Below are 19,577 nucleotides of genomic sequence, written 5' to 3' on the forward strand. Positions count from 1 at the left end.
GCACATCCGTTGTACCATATGGAAAATGGGTCTAATCAGGCCCTGGCTGCTTCTAAAAGTTCTTTTTACCTCTTCAAAAGGGACTATATCGATCCTAGAACGACCTTTGAAAGGGGAACCACAAACACAAATGCACGAGTGCATTGGAGGCCGACGTGGTTGTTGGTGCAGAGCCGATTGGAAACTGAAGCAACACTGGCGGCGTATGCCAACCAAAGATTGAGTTTAAAATTTGGCAAAGTATATTTGAGACCCCTGTACTTTTCCAAAGAGACCAATTTGGTTCTCAAATATTTTTTGTTTTCAATGCGGTCTTGAGTATTTTTTGGCTCGGGGCGAAAATAAAAAAATGGGCCCCAATTTAAAAGAAATTTAAAAAAATGTGTAACACAAAAAGTTTATTAGAAATTTTTTATTAAATTAAACATAGTAATTCATTACAATATCAAAAATGTCAAAAAGTATATTTAAGCAAATAAATACTTATAAAAAACATTGCCTTCAGGTATTCTAGATACTAAATCTTTGATGATAATGTCAACATCAATGTTTTTTAACATATTTTTTCTCATACATAACATAGCATCTGAAAATAATAGAATGATTTTATCTAGAATTTAGAAATATATAAAAATCAAAAGAAAGAATTTGAAAACATAGTTTACCTAAAATTTTAAGAACAATCTTCAATATGATTCAATCACCACAATTTATGGTAAACAATTGCGACCTTGTGATTGTGAGAAATATGAGAAATTAAAAATTGAGAGTAATAATTTTAAGAGAAATAGTGAAAAAGAAAAAAAAAAGGAAAGAAGCATACTAATTATACTTAAAGTTTTCCTCCCATTGAACTTTGAAGAGAAAAAATAACGTTAATAAATTTTCTATTGATATGGAAAATTGAGAAAGAGAGTTGGTGAATTGATGGTGAGAATTTGGAAAGAAAAAATTAAAAAAATCAATTGGATTTTTTTAATTTTGGGAAAGAAATATTGAAATAGAGTTTTATGAGGAGTTGAACAATTTATTAACGTTAATATAAAAATTCAAAGATACCAATTGTCAATTTCATAAGTTGAACAATTTATTAACGTTAATATAAAAATTCAAAGATACCAATTGTCAATTTCATAAATTCATGATTTTCCATTATTTTATTTTACAGTTTTTAAATAATTTATTAAAAATAAGAAAAATATTATGCTATTTTTTAATTTGTAGGCCTTGGGCTAGCGTCACTCTTGCCCTGGGACAGGGTCGGCCTTGTGACCCTTTTATCAATGTTTTCCATCGTTGACCATTACGATACTGATGTGGCACTCCACGGTGTTAATGTGATAGTCCACGGTGAATGGTGACATGGCTAGTGGGCTAAATTGGTTTTTTCAAGTTCGAAGGCTAATTTTTTTTAAGTTCAAAGTTTTTTTTGTTTTTTTAAAAATACTAATATTTTAAATTTTAAGATATAAAAATATTAATTTTAATATAAAATATCATTAATTATTAGTATTATTTATTAAATAAAAAATATTAAAATGAATCAATATTTACTATTAAATTAATAAAAATGAAACATGAGTAAAAAGTAAAATAAAATAAAATATCAGTATACGAGAATAAAGAATACATCATTTAAAAATAAAAAAAAATCTCCATACCAATACGGATAAAATAAGTTCTCAACAATTATTTATATTGCATTACAAATAATTATCCTCCAATCAAATTTATATTATTTTAATCATAAATTTATTAATTCATAATTATCTTTTTCATTATCATAACATATTAATACCAAATATTTCTTTAGATATATAAAAATTTATAACTAACTCTAAAATATCTACGCTCTACCATACTTCCTAACATTATTATCTGTTTCAAAATAATGACACTAATATTAAAGGTGATAAAAAATACTTAAGTGAAAAAATCAATTTTAAGAGGGGCAGAAAATAAAAATCAAAGAACTAAAGGGTTTAACATATATTAGTAGTATTTTAACATATTTGTATTTTTTTTTTAAAAAGTAAATAAACCCTTGAACTTAAAAAAAATTTGCCCCTTGAACTTGGAAAGAAAACTCAATTTAGTTAATCTGATACGTCACTAGTTACTGTGGACTACTACGTCAGTACCATAAATTGTCACGTCAGTATCATAACGGTCAATGAAGAAAATTGTTGGTCAAGGGATCATATTAAGTTATTTTTTCTAAGTTCGAGGACCACATTGAGTAAAACAAATTCGAGGACCACATTGATTTTTTTTTGAAAATTACACGGACATTAGGTACCCTTTGTTTTAAAATTTTTGTTTAGGAATTAGGGTTAATGTTGTTCGACTGAAGGTGTGGTCCTGGTTAGACTATTGGATTAATGTAAGCATATGAGATGGATCTGATAGTTGAGCCATTGGATTATGTATTTTGGTCTAACAATATGTTACTTCATTTGGGCTTAATTTTTATTTTATTTTAATTTATTATATTTTTATATTATAGTTTTTGAGCCTTGGTTTCCCAAAATAAAATTTACTATTAGATTCAAATCTTAATAAAAATAAGATAATAAACCACAAACATAATAAAATTTTAATCGAGAGAACTATGATAATATTTTCTTTCTCTATCAAAAAAATATACATTCTTAACAAAACAAAAGAAAACAAACATTTACCTAAAAAATTGATTTCTATCATTGGATGACTATTATGTTAATTTATAAATCATTAATGTGTGTTTTGAAAACCCTCTGTGCTAGGGTTTCTCCTTACCGAGTGGTAGTCGTCTCCCTATTTCTTGTAGCCTCTGAGATTTTTTCAATTTTTAAGTTTGTTTTTTGCGTTCGTGGGTTTGCCATGGGGGAAATTGTGCGTGATTTAGAGGATTTGACCTTGGGTGAAGAGGAGGAGGTTAGTTTGGTCCTAGTTTCATCGATATCTCCCACTTTTATTTCTTTTGATAATTGTTTTATGGGATGTTTCCTGTCAGCGTGCATGGTGAATTTTCAGGCAATGAGAGTGACTTTATCGATGTCTGGAAACTAATTGGGGGGATTTCTATCACTGAATTGGGTGCTAGTAGATTTTTTGGGGGGATTTCTATCACTGAATTGGGTGCTAGTAGATTTTTATTTCGGTTATTCCATGAGGGTGACGTGGATCGAATAGAAGCGGAAGGTCTGTGGTACTTTAATTCTCATCTCTTAGTTATGCACAAGATGAAACAGGGGGAGATCCGATGATGGCGAAGCTAAATTAGGTTGTGTTTTGGATTATAATCAATGACCTACCGATTGTGTATTTTTCTGAACATGTTGCACAACAATTTGGGAATTTTATTGGTAAATTTGTTGAGTATGCTTCTTTGGCTATTACATTGGGTTATAAAGGGAGCATTCGGATGAGAATTGTATTGGATACTCGAAAACCTTTAAAGAGAATGAAAAAGATTGCGTTGTCAAACGAGTCTTTCTCTTATGCTCAATTTCAGTATGAAAAACTGAGATTATTTTGTTTTAGGCGTGGAAAATTAAGGCATAGTGAAAAATATTGCCTACTTCGAATTATGCAGGATAAGAAGGATCAGACGCTGTTGTGGGATGGTTCAATTTGTGCTGCTCCACAAAGAAAGGGGATTACCACAAGCTCATGGTTATATGAGGAACAGGGGAATGGAGAAGTCGGGGCGTATAGGGTGGTTAGTCCTAAGTAGATTTTATATCAGGGCTTAGGTGCCACAGAGCAAACAAAAGCTTGGGTGTCTCGATCTTTCCCGACAGCTAATGTGGTAGGAGATGATAACATACTGGGGATGTCACAATGGTTGCAGTGGATAAAGAGAATCCCATTTATAAGGCAGACAATGTAAAGCGACAGAAGAGCGGTCCAACAGTCTCGTCTAGTGTTGGGGAGTTAAATACTAGAGGTGAAGTTGTATCGGCATGCCTAAATGATTAGGCTAGTCGGGCATAATGAAACTGTTGAGTTAGAGCATTCGGGGGTTGGGGATGACCCAGACTGTTCAATGTCTCTGGAAGGAGCTATGAGACATTAATCCTCAGGTTGTTTTCTTTATGGAAACAAAGTTACAAGGTTCACGGATGGAGAAGGTACGAAAGTCATGGAGTTTTATAAATGAAATAGAGGTGGATTAACAAGGCTCTAGTGGGGGTATGCTGTTTTGAGATTTTTCTAGGTCGCATATTGATGTTTTTATAACCAATAAAGACGGATTCCAGTGGCGTGTACTGGGTTTTACAGGGCACCAGAGGAGAAATCGTTGTCGAGAGTCATGGATCTTCTACGACAATTCGATGATAACCAAATACCCCTTGTTTAATCATTGGGGACTTTAATGAAATTTTGTTCGCATTTGAAAAGGAATGTGGCATCATTTGTAATGAAAGACAAATGGTTGATTTTCGGAGGCTTTATATTGATGTAATCTTATAGATATTGGCTACATGAACCTGGTTTACTTGGGAGAGAGGCCGCATGGTATAAATAAATTAGAGAATGTTTGGATCGGGGTTTGGTGATAGTACGTGAAAGACTCTTTTCCCATGCTATGAATTAAGACCCTTAACCATTCTTTATATCACTGTCTTTTGTTACTAGAAACCGTTGTTCATGGTGGTATGTTCGCATGGAATTTTATGTTTGAGGCTTCTTGGCTATTGGAAAAACTCTTGTGAGGAGGAATGCAACGGTTATAGAATGAGTCTATTGGGTTTATCGGAGAGGCTCAATTTCGTGAGTCATGGTCATGATGAGTGGTTCAAAGGGATATGTAAAAAGAGCATTTCACTGCTAGTGTTCTTAAGAAGAAACTGGAGGCTTTGGTTGAATTACAAAACGGACGGTAATGGGTGAAATAATAGACAAAGTTGGAACTTCATCTCGAGTTGGACAAATCTGAATTGTACTTGGAATAATGTGCCAGGGTGAATTGGCTAAGGTTTGGTGATAACACACGACTTTCTTTCATCGTTTTGCCTCTAATAGACGATGTAAGAATAAAATAACAGCCCTAGAAACTAATGATGGTTTAATTGTTGATATTGATGTGGGAATAGGAGATGTTGGTAGAGATTATTTCTTGACTTTATTCACATCCAATGTGAGGTCGATGGATTATAGAATTGTGAATGGCATAGCCACTAACATTATGGCTGATATGAATACTGATTTGCTTCGACCTTTTACAATTGAAGAAGTTATTCAAGTAGTGAATCGATGTCCACTTAAACCTACGGGCGAGGATGAATTTGGTGCGTTGTTTTTTTGGCAATTGATAGGTGGTAAAGTTGCTAATTTTTTCATTAGTCTTATGGAGGGACTTTTGATATGAGCACTATAAACAGGACTTACATTGTACTATTATCGAATATATATAATTCGAAAAAAATGCCCATTTCAGCCTTCATCTATAATGTCCTACAAGATTGTGTCTTAAGATGTTGGTTCAGAGAATACAGAGCTTTACATTATGTATGACGAAGCTCAGAGTGCTTTTGTGTCAGGGCATCTAATTTCGGATAATATAATCACAGCTTATGAATTACTTATTTGTTTATACACAAAATAGAGGGCAGAAACGGTTATTTCACCTTGAAACTTGACATGAGCAAGGCCTATGACAGGGTGGAGTGGCGTTTCTTGTGGGTAATAATGGAGAAAATGGGGTTTTTTTGCTCATTGGGTGAAAATGATAAGAAATTGTTTATGTTCTGTTACATATTAGGTTATTATAAATGGGGTCGTCAGTGCTTCTTTTAGTCTATAACGAGGTTTAAGGCAGGTGTTGAAAACATTTTGATATTTCGATATAACAAACTAAGTTTAAATGAATTTTAAGATTTTACAAATAATTTTCTAAAGTATATTCGATTTAATTAATCAAATATCAAATTATTACTCCAAGTCTTTCAAGATCATTTTAAACCTTACTAAATGTGTAAAATTGTGTTTTATACTTAAACTATTTTTGAAACAATTTTCACAAAGTATTTTGAACCAAAATCAAGCCTAAAATCAAATTTTCAAAGTGATGCACCGATGCACCAATCCATGCATCGATGCACCATGGAATTAATTAAACATCGAATGCATTTTATGCATCGATGCACATACCATGCATCGATGCACTTAGTGCATTTGATGCATCGATGCACTCAGGCTATTTCAAACATCGAATGCATTTATGCATCGATGCATCTTAGTGCCCGATGCACTGAGAGTCCAACGGTCAAAAATTTGAATTTTACACTTGATGCACCGATGCACCTAGGGTATGCATCGATGCATGAGACGCTCCCAACTATATTAATTATTTTCACACTTAAACGGTTTTGACTCCACTAATCATCCCCAACGTTCAGAATCAATTGAAGGTGTATTTAACAAGCTTAGAAGCAATTGATCAATAACAAGAAACAACAAGCATCTAGAATCAAGAGAGAATCAAAGAAAAAGCATCAAACCTCAAGTTTGAGCATTTCAAGCCTATTTTTCATTCAATATTCATTTTACTTTCAAGATCACTACTTGTACTCAATTGTATTCATTTTTGAATGTTCTTTTTTGTTCTAGAATTGTGCAAACAATCTACCTTGTAGGATTTCCTTGTAAGTTTGCAAATTTGTAATCTTCTTTGAGAAAGATGTTCTCAAGAATTGGGGTATTTTCTTGAGAGTGTTGTAAGGTTATCTCTTTGGCCTCAAAAGAAAGAAGAAATTAGAATTTGTTGGAAAATCCTTAGTGTGTATAGCTAAGGTGGACGTAGACTTGGTTGAGAAGTCGAACCACTCTAAATCGTTGTGCAAATCTTTTCAATTTTTTGCAAAAGCTTCCACCAGATTTTTATTTGCCAATTCACCCCCCTTTGGCTAACAATTAGTATCAGAGCCTAACTCATTTGAAGGTTTAATCGCCTCTTGAGTCGATTCGGGAAAAGTTACATCGATAATCAAAGTCATCAATGGCCTCCACTTCAAACGTCGACTCCGGTCTCGATTCGATGCCCGTCAACAAGCCTCCTTTCTTCAATGGGGCTAACTATGCCTATTGGAAGAATAGGATGATGTATTTCATTCAAGATAGTGACATGAGAGCATGGAATGTTGTAGAAGACGGATATATCAAGCCTCTCACTCATCCAAGATTGTGGAGTGAATGAGAGATAAGAATGTTCCAGCTCAACTCCAAAGCCATCCATATCATATTTTGTGCTCTTGGACCAGATGAATATGGAAGAGTTTCATCTTGTACAACCGCCAAAGAAATATGGATAAACTACAAGTCACTCATGAAGGCACCAACGAGGTAAAAGGATCTAAAATTAGTCTTTTAACACATAGCTATGAAAATTTCAGGATGAAACCAAATGAAGATATCAAGCTATGATGGATAGATTTTCAACGATTGTCAATGGTCTCAAATCATATGGAGAGATCATACCAAACGAAAAACTTGTGAGGAAGTTAGTTTACTCACTTCCAAAATCATGGCAATCCAAGAAGACTGCAATCATCGAGGCTAAGAACCTAAAGTCCTTAACTCTTGAAGAGCTAATCAGTTCCCTCCTCACTCATGAAATGAAGCTTGAAGATGAGGTGGACCTTGATAAGATTGACGAGACACCAAAGGAGAAGGAGAAGAAGAAAAATATTGGAGTTTCTCTCAAATCTACAAAAAATGAGAGTGATTCGGATGAAGATGACGATGACGAGGAAATGGCATTGTTTGCTAAACGGTTCAGAAAAATGATGAGACCTTACCGAGGAAGAAAATTCAAACGAAATGAAGGCCTAAAAATGAACCAAAATAGAAGGACCATGTGGCTACAATGAGCGATGAAGAGGGTTCCGATGAGAGGAACAAGAAGTAGCAAACTTGTGCTTGATGGCATTCGGGGAAGATTCTAAGGTAACCTCTAACTCATCTGAATTTGATGATTTATCTTATGATGAGCTATTAGAGGAATATAATGGGTTGACTTCGGATTATGAGAAATTGTTTTTAAAATATAAAAATGATGTTTCAAAATTGAAAAATGAAAATAAACTCATATCCAAAACCAACAACGATCTTGAAAGTAATCAAAGATTTTGCAAATCAAACTAGAAGAGTTTGAAAAGAAAATTTGGATTTGCAAATTAGTTTCAATGGTCAATGATGATCATCAAAAGAAAATTGATGATCTTAAAATTCTTTTGATAAAGTTGGAACAAAACGTTTTGAAAATGGAGAAAATTCAAATCCAACTTGTTAGAAAAAGTTTTAAAAACTACAATCATAGAGGTCCCCGAAGAACTCTGATGGAAAAATCGTTAGAAGTATATGGTTCCTAAAGAGCTCATTCTACTAAGATAAGGATATCCTACACAAATGGATACCTAAGGGGACTAGGATTTTGGAAACTAATGAATATGGACCCAAAAGAATTTGGGTACCAAAAATTAGAAATTAATCTATGTTTGTAGGAAAGGAGCATTGCTACAAGGCACGGGAAAAAATTCAAACTCATGGTACCTTGATAGTGGATGCTCAAGACACATGACCGGAGACAAAAACCGGTTCATAGAACTTAAAGCCAAAAATGGAGGAGAAGTGACTTTTAGTGATAATTCAAAAGGTCACATTGAAGGTATAGGTACTATAGGTAATACCTCTTCCATACAAATTAAAAATGTTTTATATGTGAATGGATTAAAGCATAATCTCTTAAGTATTAGTCAATTATGTGAAAGGATTCAATGTCATGTTTGAAACCAATGGTTGTAAAGTTATTGACATTGCATCTAATCGAATTATGCTTGTTGGTCTAGAATAAGAAACATATACATGGTGCATTTAGACTCTATTGATATGACATGTATTCCTAGTTGCTAAGGATGAGCATGATAGTTGATTATGGCATAGGAGACTAGGACATGCTAGTATGAGTGTTTGCAACGGCTAATTCAAGGTGATTTAGTTCGAGGGTTGCCTAAACTAAATTGATAATGATAAAATCTGTGATGCTTGTGCTGAAGAAAAACAAAAGCGAGTTTTTTTAAATCCATTAATGATGTATCAACTAGTAGAGTATTACAATTGATCCATATAGATCTTTTTGGGCCAACTAGGACTACTAGCTTGGGTGGAAAACAATATGCATTTGTCTTGGTAGATGACTATTTAGATATACTTGGGTTCTATTTTTAAGTACTAAAGATGAAGCATTTGAAAATTCATCACGTTTTCAAAAGTAATCCAAAATGAAAAAGGTTACTCTATAACTAGTGTTAGGAATGATCATGGAACTGAATTTGAAAACCTTGGATTTACTGAATTTGTGATTCTAACGGTATTAGCCATAATTTTTCAGCACATAACCCTTCAACAAAATGGAGTTGTTGAGAGGAAAAATCGAACTTTAGAAGAACTGGCTATAACCATGCTTTGTGAAACAATTTGCCAAAATATTTTTGGGCAGAAGCCCAAATAGCTTGTTATGTTATTAATCGAGTAATGATTAGGCCTATTTTAAAGAAAACTCCATATGAAATTATCAAAATAAAAAGTCTAACATTAGCTATTTGCATCCTTTTGGATGTAAATGTTTTGTTTTAAACAACAGTAAAGACAGTCTTGGCAAATTTGATGCTAAAAGTGATGAAGAATTTTTCTGGGTTATTCCTTAAGTTCTAAAGATTATCGAGTATTTAATAAAAGAAACTTTAGTGTAGAAGAGTCTATACATGTTGTTTTCGATGATAATCTACTTCCGAGGAAGGATTCTTGTTTGAATGATGATGGTAGGTATTAAATACAAATGAGGTTAGACATGACGTTAGAGAATCATCATCAAAGAAAATGAAAGAGAGGCTCATGATCCTCTCGAGAATCAACCATTGAAAAGGGAAGTATCTTACCCAAGAGAGTACAACTATGTCAAGGATGGTGAAATCATAGGTGATCCATCCAAAGGAGTAACAACTCGATCTTCTCTTAGAATTTTTATAATTATGTTGCATTTATCTCATGCATAGAGCCTAAGAATATTAAAGCATTAATGATGAACATTGGATTATGGCTATGTACGAAGAGTTAAATCAATTTGAGAGAAGTAAAGTATGGATATTAGTTGAAGGCCTAGTAATAAATATACTGTGGGTACTAGATGGGTTTTTAGGAATAAGCTTGATGAAGTGGTATATAGTGAGAAACAAGGCTAGACTTGTTGCTCAAGGGTATACTCAAGAAGGGCATAGACTCTGATGAACATACGCTCCCGTAGCTAGGATGGAAGCAATTAGACTGTTATTAGCATTTGTATGTTTTCATGAATTTAAATTGTATCAAATGGATTTTAAAAGTGCATTTTTAAATGGTTTTATAAAGAAGTGTATGTGGAACAACCTCCAGGTTTTGAAGATTCAAATTTCCAAATCATGTTCTTAAATTGACAAAAGCACTTTATGGTTTAAACAAGCTCCAAGAGCTTGGTATGAAAGATTGTCAAACTTTCTAATTGAAAAGGGTTTTTCAAAAGGGAAAGTTGACACTACATTGTTTTTAAAGCATAGAGGTAAAGATTATTAGTAGTTCAAATTTATGTTGATATAATATTGGTTCTACTAATGATTCTTTGCCAAGAATTTTCTAAGCTAATGCAAAGGGAATTCGAAATGCATGATGAGGGAGCTCTCATTTTCTTGGGACTCCAAATCAAGCAAAGAAAAGATGGCATCTTCATCAATCAAGCTAAGTACGTCAAAGATATGCTCAAGAGTTTGGACTGGAAAATGGCAAACCTCATGACACTCCAATGAGCTCTTCAAAAAGCTTGACTTAGATGAAGGAGGTGAATGTGTAGATGTTAAATTATATAGGTCAATGATTGGATCTTTACTTTATCTAACTGCAAGTAGACCAAAATTATGTTTAGTGTTTGTTTATGTGCTAGATTTCAATCATGCCCTAAGGAATCACATTTTATAGCTGTTGAGAAAATCTTTAGATACCTTAAGGACTCCTAGTTTAAGACTTTGGTATCCTAGAGACTCTTATCTTGCATGCCTTTACTGATGCGGATTATGGAGGATGCAAATTAGATAGGAAAAACACCTCCGATACTTGCCAATTCCTTGGAAATATGTTGATTTCTTGGTTTTCAAAGAAACAAATTGTGTTGCATTATCTACCACTGAAGCGTAATACATTTCAGCGGTAGTTGTTATGCACAAGTTTATAGATGAAACAACAATTTTTGATTATGGAATTAAAGTAGGTACTATTCCTATCAAGTGTGACAATACTAGTGTTATTGTCTCACTAAAAATCCCATCCAATACTCTAGAACTAAGCATATTGAAATAAGACATCACTTCATTAGAGACCATGTCGCTAAGGAAGATGTAGTTCTAGAATTTGTTGATACTTTGCACCAATTAGCGGATATTTTTACAAAGCCTTTAGACAAGGAAAGATTTTGGACACTTAGGAGAGAATTAGGTTTAACCAACCTATCTTCACTTAGTGTTTAAAATAATTTGATTGATTGAACATGATTATAATATTTTTTATTGCATTCTATGCTATTAGGGGGGAGTTTATGTTATTTGGTGAAAATTAATTTTATGTTCAAATGTAGTTTAAGGAATAATTTGATTGATTGAACATGTTTATTTTCAATATATGAGTTACCAAAACCACTAGAGCTAATTAATTTAGCATTTTGAGTGGTTTAAAATAGATTTTTGACATTTTTGTGCTTAATGCATCGATTCACTTAACAGTGCATCGATGCATCCCTTTGAATGTGCATCGATTCATCTTGCTGATGCACGCCTTGAATGTACATCGATGCACAGGGTCATGCATCAATGTATCCGTCGGGTTTTAGGTTAAAAAGACTTATTTTCTCATTTATTTCAAACCCTAAAACTAAACTCTCTTAGCCGTTCGCCTCCTCTTTCTTTCCTACTCTCAAAATTGCTCCAAATCCTTGGGTTTTTATCGGAATCTTCGAGCTTTTCAACTCCTAATCCTTCTTCAAACATTAATTCGTGAAAAACATCAATACATCCCTCTCAATCCGAAATTTCAAGGTAAACTTTTCTAAAAACTCATTTTATCAATTTTCGATCTTAGGGCTAGTTTTGATTAGTTCTAGGATGAACATTATATCAGACATTGGTTATATGATGATTCTAAACTAGATTTTATAACAAATTTCATCAAAAACACACAATTTTTCAAAATTTTCTTTGAAATTCGAAATTAAAAAAAATTATTTTCGAAAATCATTGATGTTTTTGACTTCATTATATTGTTTTTATGAAAACTATATGTATTGCAACATTTCCAATGATATTTTCAAATAGTTTTCAAAACTTTGCCCATTAGGATTGTTTTAGAGAACCTTGATTATTGCGGACTCAATTGAGTTTTGGGATTGATTATTGTGCATACATGTTTTTCAATTTGCAGGTTATTTATTTCTTTCCTTTTTTCCGATCTTTAAATCATGTCAAATCCCAAACGTCCTAAGTCCTCTTCGAGTCGGTCAAACCAAAATCTTCCTCTCGTTCCTCCACCACAAAATCCAAACAATCCTCAAAAGACCATAATTAGTACATGTTTTAATATGCTTGAACGTCGGAGAGAAGAATTGTACCATAGGTACATGGATTCTTTCCAATCTTATAGAATTAGGGAAGAACGTATTCCATCTCTACAAGCCATGATAGACTTTAAATTTGAATACCTCCCGATTCTTAGAACATGGAAGTTTGATAAACTGTTTTCTCTTAGACCTGTCGTCTTTCATCAATTAGTCCGCATTTTCTATTCTAATGCGGTCTGTATTCAAAATGAAACTCAATGTAGAACTATAGGAATTAGATCCTACCTTTTAGGACAATATATTCTTATTGATTCCACAACTATAGCTTCAAAATTTGAGATAGATGACAATGGTGCATATGACGAAAAAGAAACTGTGGAATATCCATATCTCCCAAACGCTAATGTTAGTACCCTTCGATCTCATCACGATCGTTATCTTTATTTAATGATCTCGTGGTGGTTTCGACCATCCGCAGGTAGGTACTCCACTCTTCGTGCTAGGGATTTATGGTGGATGTATTGTATTAAGAATAAGATCAAAATAAATCTTCCACAGAGTATCTTTAGTGTGCTAGTCGATACCGTAAACATTATCCCGTCCAAACAAGTTGAAATATTAGTTTATGGTTGTCTTCTTAGCAATCTCTTTATCAAACTCAGTATGGATGTCTCTCTTGACAATCCTATTCCTCTCCAAAACCCAATCAATCTCACATCCTTGAAGAAAGCGGATTGGAAATAAGACGAGGTAACCGATCAATGGGTTTTTAGACCCGGTAAGGAAACTCCGGGAGCTAGTTCCTCATGAGCTGCTCCTAGCTCCTCTCATGCTCCTCCTCCGGCTCTGGCTACTGACGATGATCCTGAATTTCAACAGCTTATGCAAGACTTCGATAATCACGTACCCGATGACGAGCCTGCACCGGAACCAACTCCACAAGGGGATCAAATGCCTCCATATTTTATTCATTTTTGGAGACATTTGATCTACGGTTAGCTTCCATCGAATCCCACTTGACTGCTACTAACGAAGCAGTAAATCGACCCTTAGACACTTTGGAAGCTCGTCAGATAGAGTTTCAAAGGGAGATGCTTGCACGCATGGATGCTTTCTCTCTTGAGATGCAAGCCCGATTTCCTCCTCCGCCTCCCGATCCTTCTATGGATGACTAGACTTATTTTATTTTGATTGTATTTGGGATTAAAACTTAAAACTTGGATTGTTAAAACATTTTGTTGTTTTTAGAATTGTTTAACTATTGTTGGATGTTTGAACTTTTTATTTATTTGGTTTGATCTTTATGAGCTTCATGTTTATTAATTTTTGCATTATTTACATCTTAGCTGCATTATAACCAATTTACCATTTCACATTTGATTTGAATATTGATTATGAACACTAAAGGCTAACCACTCTTTTGATCTTTGATCTTAGCAGCTTAAGCTATATTCAATTAAAATGTTTAATCAATTGGCTATGTTTTTCAAAGCATTCTTTCACTCAGTTTTTGAGTCTTTTTGAATTAACAAAAAGGGGGAGAAGTGTTAAGTGTTAAAAGTTTTAAAGGGGAGAACTGTTATAGTAAGGGGGAGTAATTTAAAAATTGATTTCAAAACTTATTTTCAAAGAAAATCTTAAAATTACTCAAGAGTTTTGTTATATCAAAAAGGGGGAGATTGTTGAAAACATTTTGATATTTCGATATAACAAACTAAGTTTAAATGAATTTTAAAAGATTTTACAAATGATTTTCTAAAGTATATTCGATTCAATTAATCGGATATCAAATTATTACTCCAAGTCTTTCAAGATCATTTCAAACCTTACTAAATGTGTAAAATTGTGTTTTATACTTAAACTATTTTTGAAACAATTTTCACAAAGTATTTTGAACCAAAATCAAGCCTAAAATCAAATTTTCAAAGTGATGCACCGATGCACCAATCCATGCATCGATGCACTTAGTGCATTTGATGCATCGATGCAGAAGACCATGCATCGATGTACTCAGGCTATTTCAAAACATCGAATACATTTTATGCATCGATGCACTCTTAGTGCACTGATAGTCCAACGGTCAAAATATTTGAATTTTACACTTGATGCACCGATGCACCTAGGGTATGCATCAATGCATGAGACGCTCCCAACCACTAATATTAATTTTTTTCACACTTAAACAGCTCTATTGACTCCACTAATCATCCCCAACGTTCAGAATCAATTGAAGGTGTATTTAAACAAGCTTAGAAGCAATTGATCAATAACAAGAAACAACAAGCAACTAGAATCAAGAGAGAATCAAAGAGAAAGCATCAAACCTCAAGTTTGAGCATTTCAAGCCTATTTTTCATTCAATATTCATTTTGCTTTCATGAACACTACTTGTACTCAATTGTATTCATTTTTTAGTGTTCTTTTCTTTGTTCTAGAATTGTGCAAACAATCTACCTTGTGAGGATTTCCTTGTAAGTTTGCAAATTTGTAATATTCTCTTTGAGAAAGAGTGTTCTCAAGAATTGGGGTATATTCTTGAGGGTATTGTAAGGTTATCTCTTTGGCCTCAAAAGAAATAAGAAATTAGTGAATTTGTTGGAAAATCCTTAGTGTGGATAGCTAAGGTAGTGGACATAGACTTTGGTTGAGAAAGTCGAACCACTCTAAATCGATGTGCAAATCTTTTCAATTTTTTGCAAAAGCTTCCACCAGATTTTTATTTGCCAATTCACCCCCTCTTGGCCAATTCCGTTGATTGATTAACTCAACAGCAGGGAGATCCCTCGGTCCTTATTTATTTCTAATTTATAGTGAATGTTTGTCTTCCCTACTTCGTTCATCTATTGAATTGGGTTTGTTTCATAGTGTTCATATTAATATATATGCCCCGTCAATTTCTCACCTGATCATTGTAGATGGCAGTCTAATCTTTGGCAAGGCAGTGGCAATTGTGGTCATTTAAATCAAGGAGATTATTCATGTATACGGATAGTGTTCAGGTCAACCAACAATTTTGATAAGTCAAGTCTCTTTTTTAGCTCAAATGTAATTGAAGAAAACAGAAGGGTTGTTCGATGTATAATAGGAGTCTCAAGTACTTTGAACCCATAAAAATATCTAGGGTTGCCGACCATAGTGGGGAAAAAATAGCATTTGGTTGTATTCGAGACAAATTTCAGAGTAGAGTTAGAGGGGTGATGCATTCGAGCCCTTTCACATGGAGGTAAAAAGTTTTATTAAGTCTGTTCTTCTGGCGATCCCTTTGTATGCCATGTCATGTTTCTTGTTGCCGAAAGGTTTGTGTATGGAGCTGGAAGGAATCATGGCTCAATTCTAGTGGCAAAAATCCGTTGGAAAATAAGGAATACATTGGTGTCAATGAAAAGATTTATGTCAACTTAAGGAGAATGGAGGACTTAGGTTTCTAGATCTATCAAAATTTAATATCACCCTACTTGCATAACAAGGTTGGCGGTTATTTCAAAATCCATCATCGCTGGTTACAAGACTATTGAAGGAAAAATATTTCCTGACATGTGATTTTTTATCCTTTCACCTTGGATCCGCTCCTTCATACATTTGAAGAAGTATATGGAGCGCGAGGGGGCTGCTTGAGAAAGGATTACATTGGAAGGTGGGCGGGGAGGATGATCTCTATCTGGAATATTTTTTTGATCCCTCTGAGTCAGTCGAGATGTTTTGAATCATCATGGGACGATACAGTAGAAAATGTTTCAGATTTAATTGATGATAACCATATGAAATTGAAGGAGCGGCTCATTAGAGATATTTTCAAAGATGTAAAAGTGGAGCTAATACTGAATATTCCACTCTCTGTTTATAGTCAACACAATCAAAAAATTTGGGGTGGAGAAAAATCCCATTTGGGCTAGTTCTTCTCGTCAGGACTGACAATTGCCTCCAATATAAAAAAACTCTATGTAAAGTCGAAATGGAGTTATGGGTTGTAGTTGAGCAAATAATTATCAATGGATGGTGAACAAAGTTGAATTGGGGATTGATGATTATCAATGGATGGTGAACAAACTCTATATAAAAAAAAATCCTTACAATGTTTGTACGAAAATCGAGTTGTTAATAATCCCATTTGTCTTCGATGCAATACATATGTCAAGAATAGACTGCATATCATACGTGATTGTGTTCTAGCGTAATTAGTATGGTCTCATTTACATTATTTGTGGTCCATTCTTAATTTAGCAAATGATTTTATAGCCAGGTTGGATTGTTTATTTTCAAAATATTCAGTCAATAAGCATGTTGAGATTCTTGTAGCCATGTGGGCTTTATGGTATGCGAGAATTGATAGCATCATCAAAGGCAATAGACTTAAAATGGAGGATGTGCCACTACAGCAAAAGTGTTATGCAGCGGCGTTTTTAGGGAAAACGCCACAAAATTTAAGGATGTAGCGGCGTTTAAAATCGAAACGCCGGAAAATGAAACTTTAGCGGCGTTTTTTCAACAAACGCCGCAATAGGGTGGTAATTTAGCTGCGTTTTTATATAAACGCCGCAATAGAGTTGTTTATAGTGACGTTTTCTAAAAAAACACCGCAATAGAGTAGTAATTTAGCGGCGTTTTTATATAAACGCCGCAATAGAGTTGTTTATAGTGGCGTTTTACAAGAAACGCCGCAAATGGGTCGTACATTAGTGGCGTTTTTATATAAATGCCGCAATAGAGTTGCTTATAGTGTCGTTTTACAAGAAACGCCGCAAATGGGTCGTACATTAGTAGCGTTTTTCTGTAAACGCCGCAATTGATTTTAACAAACGTGGCGTTTTTTAATTAAAAACGCCGCAATTATTTACACATCAGCGGCGTTTGTAATGTTAAACGTTGCAAAGCCAGTTTTAAAACTCCTGAAGCCCTAGCCATTCTTCCTTATTGATTTGTCTACGATTTTCCGATTACAATTTACCCAGAAAACACCAGTAGCCATCTCCTTCACTGCGCCATGCCTTCTTCGTCTCCGGCGTCGTCGCATTTCGCCATACCCAGGTTAGGCTTTCTTTCTCTCCAGTCGTTTGCCCTCTCAGCGGTGTGTTGATTTTTTACTTTAACGGAGTTAACGATTTAGAGTAAACGAGATAACGATTTAAAGTTTAAAAAATAAAATATTTGAAAAAATATTTTAGAGGACAATTTAATACAAATAGTATACTTTAGGAGATAATAATATATTTAAGTCTTTAATTTACTTATAACATGAAAATTTGAATAATATAATTTGTTTCTGACATATTAATATTCCATGTCGAATTAGCATTGAAATACAAATTAATGTAAGCATCTAAATATTTTTGATACGTTTGGTTGGAGTGTTCACACTTCTCATTGGTGTTATTGAAAACAACACGGATCGTCTCTAAAGGATCTTCAACCGTCGATAAGTGCACAATCTAACGGGTCTCAGTCCCCTCTCGTTGCACCCCGCCTAAACTACCGCTACAAAACGTGCCAATCTCGCTTTGTTTTCTGCACCGCGATTTGTCAAAGCTGAGAATTTTATACTTCTTGAAGCGTTAAAATCATTTTTTTCTCGTCTGTCTCTAGCAATGGATGTCGGAGTTAAAGTATAGAAAGGTGCTGGTGGAAGAAAAGGCGGCGGCCCAAAGAAGAAGCCAGTTTCAAGGTCCGTCAAAGCTGGCCTCCAATTCCCCGTCGGAAGGATCGACCGCTACTTAAAGAAATGAAGGTATTCGCAGAGTGTCGGAACCGGAGCTCCGGTTTATCTCGCCGCTGTTCTCGAGTACTTAGCAGCCGAGGTAACTGAAAGCTAGAGCAAGTCATCGCATAAGTTAATTGTTGTTATTTGTAGTTCGTAATTCGGTTTTGAATTGGGAATCCAGGTTCTAGAATTGGCCGGAAACGCAGCACGTGACAACAAGAAGAACAGGATCATCCCAAGACACCTTCTACTCGCCGTGAGGAACGACGAGAAACTGGGAAAGCTTCTCGCCGGCGTTACTATTGCTCACGGTGGCGTTTTACCGAACATTAACCCTGTTCTTCTCCCAAAGAAGACTGAAAAGGCCTCTTCTAAAGAATCGAAATCTCCATCAAAGGCAACTAAATCTCCCAAGAAAGCTTGAATTTATCAATTAACTTCTAATGTTAGGGTTCATCTCATTTGCAAGATTTATATGATTTCTTTGACCGTAGGATTTTGCTTGTAGTTGTTGAGGTGGGGGAAAAGATTAATATATTTTTATCTCGGCGGAAATGAAACCACGGATTTTAAAAATTAAACTAAAATTAAGCTAAAATTTTGTTTGTAGGAAAACGCCGCTAAATATCAACATCTTCTGCGGCGTTTGTAGGAAAAACGCCGGTAAAAATAAACATCTACTGCGGCGTTTGTGAAGAAAACGTCGCTAAACATCAACGCCTATTGCGGCGTTTGTCTGCCAAATGCCGTTAAATATCAACACCTATTGCGGGCGTTTTTCAGAAAAACGCCGCTAAATATCAATACCTTTTGCGGCGTTTGTTTGAACAAACGCCGCTATATGTTGTCACCTATTGCGGCATTTTTTGTTGAAAAACGCCGCAAACTTTAGCGGTGCTATTTTTAGCGGCGCTTTTAGCGGCGTTTGTCTTTACGCCGGCGCTTAAAAACGCCGCTATAAGTAAAAAAAACGCCACAACAAGCCACTTTTGCTGTAGTGCGCTTACCCTTGTTAAGACCCAATGCAATGATTTTGAGAATGCAAATAGAATTGTTTATTGTCCGCTACAGCCCATCCTGGTCCAGTGGAAAGCCCTAACATCTCCTGCAGTTAAAATTAATTTCGATGCTCGATTTATACAGGGCCAACAACATGCATAGACAACAATTGTTATTAGAAATGATTGTGGGTTTATTTTAGGAATGAGCAGAAGATGGGTGCAATAAATTACGTCTGTTTTCTTGGCAGAAGCCACCGTTGCT

The 19,577-nt window shown here is 34.6% G+C and overlaps 1 pseudogene; it reads left to right on the forward strand.

Annotated features, from left to right (window-relative positions):
* Positions 1-18,201: 18,201 nt before the first annotated feature.
* Positions 18,202-18,765, forward strand: LOC120171019 (annotated as a pseudogene).
* Positions 18,766-19,577: the final 812 nt, after the last annotated feature.

This window comes from Hibiscus syriacus, unplaced genomic scaffold (genome assembly GCF_006381635.1).
Source record: "Hibiscus syriacus cultivar Baekdansim isolate YM2019G1 unplaced genomic scaffold, ASM638163v2 tig00111810_pilon, whole genome shotgun sequence".
Lineage (NCBI taxonomy): Eukaryota > Viridiplantae > Streptophyta > Magnoliopsida > Malvales > Malvaceae > Hibiscus > Hibiscus syriacus.